Genomic DNA, 7,048 nt, shown 5'->3' on the forward strand with positions numbered 1-7,048 from the left:
TATTAGTCCAAAGACATTTTTGGTAAAAGAACTCTTTCACGGACACATGTATTAATTCTCCAAAAGGCAATAAGTCCCCATAATTCTTGTCCCGATGATGAAATGCAGTAATGGAGACAGAGCTATATGTCTACGTACCAGGGAGATAATATGAGTCCCTAAATACTGCAATTACAGTTGATATATATTCCTTATTTCAGAGCCACAGATATGTTCACAGGCACATTCAATGTAACCACATGCTAGGTTTCCTGCAGCGTGCGGGTAAAATTCCATAGGTAGTTGATACAGTGATACTTTTTTTAATCAATGGTGGTTACTCACAGATCCAGCTGGTAGCACAGAGATCTCCACTAGTCCTATGTGGAGATCAATCTGTCAGTGTATACAATTCCTCAGCACGGGGTTCCTCATCTCTGGTTTTTCTGTGGATTTTCAATTTATGCAGTATTTCAATACTATCAAGGAACGAGCTGATGGTAGTCCAACGGACAATGGAATCAAAGTCCCGGATTCTGGTACATAGGATCGGTTTCCAGCAAGAGACCAGGGGGTTGCAGCCTACCATACGGTGTACAACACCCCAAGAAGGGCCTAGCACTGCTTGCTGTTCGTCAAACATCTATTCAGCACCATCTCTGCAGTCCGACAACCCACACTTCATATCAGACAACCGTTGCAAGTGATCCGCTGCAAGAACGCCTCTCCAGGAGCCGATGTCCAGAAGGCATTGTATCGGCCTGGATGTTGGTGAGAGGGCAATTGCCCACCTTTGGAAACCTTTCTTTGTTGCTTTATTGGGACACTGTGTACAGACAGCTTTACTCTGGGGAAACACTTTACTGCACTTCTATTTGAACACTGTACATCGACACCTACAGTGCCTTGCAAAAGTATTCACCCCCTTGGCTTTTTACCTATTTTGTTACATTACAGCCTTTGGTTCAATGTTTTTTCAATCTGAATTCTATGTGATAGATCAGAACACAATAGTCTAAGTTGGTGAAGTAAAATTAGAAAAATATATGCATAAAACTATTTTTCAAAAATAAAAAACTGATAATTGGCATGTGCGTATGTATTCACCCCCTTTGTTATGAAGCCCATAAAAAGCTCTGGTGCAACCAATTACCTTCAGAAGTCACATAATTAGTGAAATGATGTCCACCTGTGTGCATTCTAAGTGTCACATGATCTGTCATTACATATACACACCTTTTTGAAAGGCCCCAGAGGCTGCAACACCTAAGCAAGAGGCACCACTAACCAAACACTGCCATGAAGACCAAGGAACTCTCCAAACAAGTAAGGGACAATGTTGTTGAGAAGTACAAGTCAGGGTTAGGTTATAAAAAAATATCCAAATCTTTGATGATCCCTGGGAGCACCATTAAATCTATCATAACCAAATGGAAAGAACATGGGACAACAGCAAACCTTCCAAGAGACAGCCGCACACCAAAACTCCCGGACCAGGCAAGGAGGGCACTAATCAGAGAGGCAGCACAGAGACCTAAGGAAACCCTGGAGGAGCTGCAGAGTTCCACAGCAGACACTGGAGCATCTGTACATAGGACGACAATAAGCCGTACGCTCCATAGAGTTGGGCTTTATGGCAGAGTGGCCAGAAGCCATTACTTTCAGCAAAAAACAAAATGGCACGTTTTGAGTCTGCGAAAAGGTATGTGGGAGACTCCCAAAATGTATGGAGGAAGGTGCTCTGGTCTGATGAAACTAAAATTGAACTTTTTGGCCATCAAAGAAAACGCTATGTCTGGCGCAAACCCAACACATCACATCACCCAAAGAACACCATCCCCACCATGAAACATGGTGGTGGCAGCATCATGCTGTGGGGATGTTTTTCAGCAGTCGGGACTAGGAAACTGGTCAGGGTTGAGGGAAAGATGGATGGTGCTAAATACAGGGATATTCTTGAGCAAAAGCTGTACCACTCTGTGTGAGATTTGAGGCTAGGACGGAGGTTCACCTTCCAACAGGACAATGACCCCAAACACACTGCTAAAGCAACACTTGAGTGGTTTAAGGGGAAACATGTAAATATGTTGGAATGGCCTAGTCAAAGCCCAGACCTCAATCCAATAGAAAATCTGTGGTCAGACTTAAACATTGCTGTTCACAAGCGCAAACCATCCAACTTGAAGGAGCTGGAGCAGTTTTGCAAAGAGGAATGGGCAAAAATTCCAGTGGTAAGATGTGGCAAGCTTATAGAGACTTATCCAAAGCGACTTGGAGCTGTGATAGCCGCAAAAGGTGGCTCTACAAAGTATTGACTTTAGGGGGGTGAATAGTTATGCACATTGACTTTTTCTGTTATTTTGTCCTATTTGTTGTTTGCTTCACAATAAAAAAGAAACATCTTCAAAGTTGTGGGCATGTTTTGTAAATTAAATGATGCAAATCCTCAAACAATCCATGTTAATTCCAGGTTGTGAGACAACAAAACATGAAAAATGCCAAGAGGGGTGAATACTTTTGCAAGGCATAGCATCAAAAATTCCAAGGAATACCATTACCTTGTTACTGCAACTTATTGGATACAGTTAATGAGCTCCAACTGCTGGCGAAGACCATCAGGCCTGCAACTGAAGCATTCCTGTCATTACTACTTAAAGGACCCTCATACCATTCTTGTTTGAATAATCTCTCATTAGGATTAATGTAACATATAGAAATATTAATCCCAGAGTTGCTAAAGACATTGGAGGGGGCAGCCAAGGAGGGGCATTTGCCCACTTCAATGCTAGCGGCAACTATTATAATGCTGCAGAAAGAGGGAAAAGACCCCCTAGATGTAGCTGCATATAGGCCAGTTTCCCTCTTGTGCTCCGACGCCAAAATCTTGGCCAAGGTTCTAGCGGCAAGGTTAAATAGTATTATTTCTAAACTGATTCATCCAGACCAGGCGGGATTTATCGCTAATAGATCTACAAGTACAAATATAAGAAGGGCTTTTTTAAATTTACAATCCTTATTGCTGAATGAGGGATCAAGAGCGGTATTGTCACTAGATGTGACTAAAGCATTTGACAGCGTGGAATGGGGATATATCTGGTGGGTGTTGGGGAAATTTGGTTTTGGTCCCTCTTTTATTGGATGGATCAAAATGCTCTACGACAGGCCAAGTGCAAGATTAAAAATTAATAACGAACTCTCAGACAGGTTTGTACTTGAAAGGGGGACAAGACAGAGGTGTCCACTGTCTCCTTTGGTTTTTGCATTGGCGATGGAACCCTTGGCTATCTCTATAAGAATGAGCTCAGGGATAATAGGCTTTCAGAGAGAGATGGGTGAAGAAAGGATTGCGCTTTATGCGGATGATATTCTGCTTTTCCTGGGGGACGCGAGCCAGTCCTTGACTAGAGCAATGAGCATTGTAGAATAATTTGGTAGCTTTACAGGGCTGATAATAAACTGGGAGAAATCAGAGCTTTTACCAATTGACCCCATTAGTGACTCAGTAATTTCAGGTTTGCCACAACTGGCAGTAATGGATACTTTGAAATACTTAGGAATTGCTATGACGAAAGACCCTACTCATTATATAAGCAAAAACCTTGTCCCACTTCTATCCAAATTTAAACAAAAAATTAGTATTTGGAAGCGGCTTCCTCTGTCAGTGGCTGGAAGGTGCAGTTTAATTAAAATGATCTGGATGCCACAATTGTTGTATATCTTGCACAACTCTCCAGTATGGATATGTAAGAACTGATTCAATAAAATTGAGAGCCTTTTTAGGGAGCTTATATGGAAAGGGGGACAGGCTAGGATCAGACTCAGTACACTTCAGCTCCCGGTGGGGGAAGGAGGCCTCGCACTTCCCCACCCGGGGTGCTATTATATATCATCTCAACTGCAGTTACTGGGGTGTGGTGTCCAGTGCGGAGGTAACCCCAATGGAAAAATACTATTAACTGGGGCTCTACATAATACTATAATTGAGGCGCTTTAGGCAGAATCATTTCAATATAAGTACCCAACAATTAAAATGTTAATTAAATATGGAAAACAGTGAAAAAGCACATGAGATACAACGGGTTCACTATATATACTCCCATTTGGAATAACAGTAGCTTGCAGAAAATTCTTAAGATAGGAAAGGCCAGAGAGTGGGAAAAACAAGGCAATAAAAGGCTAAGACAACTTTATATGGGTAATACTCTTAAAAAATTTCCGGAGTTGAAACGAGAATTTAATCTACCGCAGAGTATGTTCTACACTTACAGCTGAGACATGCCCTTGAAGTCCAATTTAGGAGTCACCCCTAGAATCGAAAGAAACACCCCTTTTTCAAAGTATATTGCAGGTGGGCCCTACTAAGGGTCTAACATCTGTAATATATGGGCAAATAAGTAAAGAAGTCAACAAAGGGGGGAAACTCCACTCTGTAAAAGCAAGATGGGAAGAAGATATTGGGGCATTTACTCAGGAGCAGTGGAAGAGAATCTGGTCAGAGTTGAGGGAAAGATGGATGGTGCTAAATACAGGGATATTCTTGAGCAAAACCTGTACCACTCTGTGTGAGATTTGAGGCTAGGACGGAGGTTCACCTTCCAACAGGACAATGACCCCAAACACACTGCTAAAGCAACACTTGAGTGGTTAAAGGGGAAACATGTAAATGTGTTGGAATGGCCTAGTCAAAGCCCAGACCTCAATCCAATAGAAAATCTGTGGTCAGACTTAAAGATTCACAAGCGCAAACCATTCAACTTGAAGGAGCTGGAGCAGTTTTGCAAAGAGGAATGGGCAAAAATTCCAGTGGTAAGATGTGGCAAGCACATAGAGACTTATCCAAAGCAACTTGGAGCTGTGATAGCCGCAAAAGGTGGCTCTACAAAGTATTGACTTTAGGGGGGTGAATAGCTATGCACATTGACTTTTTCTGTTATTTTGTCCTATTTGTTGTTTGCTTCACAATAAAAAAAACATCTTCAAAGTTGTTAGCATGTTCTGTAAATTAAATGATGCAAATCCTCAAACAATCCATTTTAATTCCAGGTTGTGAGGCAACAAAACATGAAAAATACCAAGGGGGGTGAATACTTTTGCAAGGCACGGTATAGAATCAAAAATTCCAAGGAATACCATTACTTTGTTACTGCACCTTATTGGATACAGTTAATGAGCTCCGACTGCTGGCGAAGACCATCAGGCCTGCAACTGAAGCATTGCTGTCATTAGTAAAGGGCCCTCATACCATTCTTGTTTGAATAATCTCTCATTAGGATTAATGCAACAGGGATTTGCAGTGTGTGTACCAAACCTGGTCAGTCACATTCAATATAGCATACAAGAGAAAACCTAGTGCTCAAGGCACGGTGTAACCCCTCTGGATTTTAAAAGGTGGACTAAGTATTAATATAAAAAAAATATTTGTTTAATGAATTCACACAATGAAATTGCATTAGCAAAAAAATGTATATATATTATACAAAATTAGCAGCAATAAAGTTAGATACAATCATTGGCATGAATCTAAGCTACCCTATGCGTGTTAGCGGGATAGCGAGAATACATGCTACAGAATGACGCCTGACATGTTTCGGACTGTGTAGTCCTTCCTCAGAGGCTTAATGTCATTTGGAGAATCGAAAAGTATTCAATAATATAAGAAATATTGGTACATTTTAATAGGTAACATACTATATATATTTAAAAATCTTTCTTCATAATTTTACTCTTAGCGAGAAACTGCATGCTTGCACATGTATATTGATATAATAACATCAGAGATTGCACTTACATGGGAGAGCTGCTTCGCTCATTAAAACCAAGAAAAGATGGATATTGGCTGAGTACTCCCAGACAAGTGGGTACATTCAAGGGAAGTATCTGGAGGTATGCTGCCAAGGATCGGACCAAGAGTGGCGATGACTATGCAGGAGGACAGGCACATGTAAACCCACTCCAAGAACTCTGCTGGCTGGAGTGGGACAATCCTACCGATGCAGGCCAGCCATTAGATGATGCAATATGGAATTAATGGTAGGGATAGTCAATTGTAATGTCTCTGGAAGTAAAACAAGAGACAACCAAAAATAGTGAAGTTATCAGGCAAAGGCATGTATTAGATCAATAAGAAGCCAATCTACATTGGTTACATATTATATTGAATAGAATATGGCCACAAACGGACTAAATAGGTCTATATCAAGCATATGAATAAGCAAGAAAAGAAATTAAAAATTTTGTAGCAATAAATGTTTATAAAGTACCTGTCTCCCCGAGTCTGATTGTAATCATCCCATCAGCCAGTCAACACCAAAATTAATGTGCAGACTGGCGATGGGATTATATTGGGCTAATAGAGCCAGCTGAAGTTGATTGTTAATATTTAGCTGTGGCCGAGATGCCAGAGCATTGCGCCGGGTCTATGGCTGCATAGCTCTGTGAGAGAGTTCTCTGACGAGTTGGTGCGTGGCCCGGGCCCGGCCCAGGGGTGGTGGGCCATGTCCCACGTCATCACGTCACCGGCGCGCATGCGGCCTACCTGACTGCACTCCATACTGGAGCGCAAACAGGAAGGGATCCATCCTGTGATGGATAGACCCCTGCAGGCAAAGGAGTCCCAAGCCTTGGCCCCTGCATGCCGGGCAGCAGAATACAGTGCCGCGCACCCGCAAGTCATGTACAGATGGAACCGAGGCCGCACCAGGCACATCCACCCAGGATTTCTAACCAGGAATCCCAAAAGTGTTACGGGGAGATTGGAAAGACAGCACAATCTGGTGGCCAGCAAGCAGAATTCATCCATCAGAGCCACAATAGAGCAATACACAAATATCGCATTCTTGAACATCATGACAGATCTATACAAAAATACAAGTACACAAATATACAAAGTAAATAACAATGAAAATTCAATTAACAAAAAAATAAAAAAATGAAAAAAATAAAGATATGTATGACATGATAACATACCATCAGCTAACATCATTATATACTGTATGCATATATAGACATTGGGATAATATTTCAAATTGTTCAAATGAAATGTGTTCTTCTAAATTGTGTAACCTCATAG

This window comes from Aquarana catesbeiana, linkage group LG03 (genome assembly GCF_042186555.1).
Source record: "Aquarana catesbeiana isolate 2022-GZ linkage group LG03, ASM4218655v1, whole genome shotgun sequence".
In the NCBI taxonomy this organism is placed as follows: domain Eukaryota; kingdom Metazoa; phylum Chordata; class Amphibia; order Anura; family Ranidae; genus Aquarana; species Aquarana catesbeiana.